Source organism: Myotis davidii, unplaced genomic scaffold, assembly GCF_000327345.1.
Source record: "Myotis davidii unplaced genomic scaffold, ASM32734v1 scaffold346, whole genome shotgun sequence".
In the NCBI taxonomy this organism is placed as follows: domain Eukaryota; kingdom Metazoa; phylum Chordata; class Mammalia; order Chiroptera; family Vespertilionidae; genus Myotis; species Myotis davidii.
In genome coordinates this window covers 2,643,926-2,644,804 of record NW_006297386.1, presented here as the reverse complement: position 1 = coordinate 2,644,804, position 879 = coordinate 2,643,926, and the positions used below count along the sequence as shown (strand labels likewise).

The following is an 879-nucleotide window of genomic DNA, read 5'->3' as shown; positions in this document are numbered from 1 at the left end:
AACTGTATGAAACTTGTAATGGCTACAATTAGGTTTTAAGGTGATAGCCTGGAAAGAAGTGAGATGAAAGGGGCAAATAGGGGCCAAATTATATAGGATCTTAAGGACATTTCTGACAAGTTAAATATTTTCTAATTTATCAGGTGATGGCATGGAGGCAATATGCAGAGCAGTAGAATGACAGATGAGTGATTAGAGGGGCATTTAATTAGACCAGATGATGAGGGCATTGACAAAAGCTCCACTATAAGGATGGATAGGAGGGAACAGATTCATAACAAGTGAAAATGTGTAATTTACATGAAAGACTATGAGTAACAAAATAACAGGTTGTCTAAAATACCTCCAGATTCCTGGCTGTTAACTGACTGCATGAGGAGATCAATTCACTAAAATAGTGAGGAGAAAAGTGAGCTTGGCATGGGAAATTGATGGATTCAGTACAAGACTACTGAGATTTGGTCATGAACTGGGCCAACTTGTAATCACCATTAGGCAGATCATTTCTTATAGCTTGTTCTTCTAAGGAAGGTTAACCTTCCACAGATAAAACATTCTATCATTACAGAAAATTGTATTAGAGGATGTTTTTAAAACAAGTGAGGGCTACTTTTTTAAATTAAATAATTTGACTCCTGATATAGAAGAGTAACTACTTCTTATATTAATGGACAGTAAAGGTTTACAAAAACAATAAATTATATTTCTTGATATAGATACCAAATTCATGTGTGAATGTCACATAGGTATTTAAAGATATGGCGATGAGAAATACATAGCTGATATTCCTTCCCCAAGAATAATCTTCTCACTCTAATTCCATTTTTCTTTCTTGAGCCTGGCCTGAATTTGGAAATTTAAAATGTGGAATATGAAAAT

At 34.2% G+C, this 879-nt stretch overlaps 1 protein-coding gene across 1 annotated transcript in view; it reads left to right on the top strand.

The window, feature by feature from the left end:
* PIK3C2G (phosphatidylinositol-4-phosphate 3-kinase catalytic subunit type 2 gamma) overlaps positions 1–879 on the top strand; it is a 242,508-nt gene that overhangs the window by 33,700 nt on the left and 207,929 nt on the right. The window lies entirely within an intron of this gene.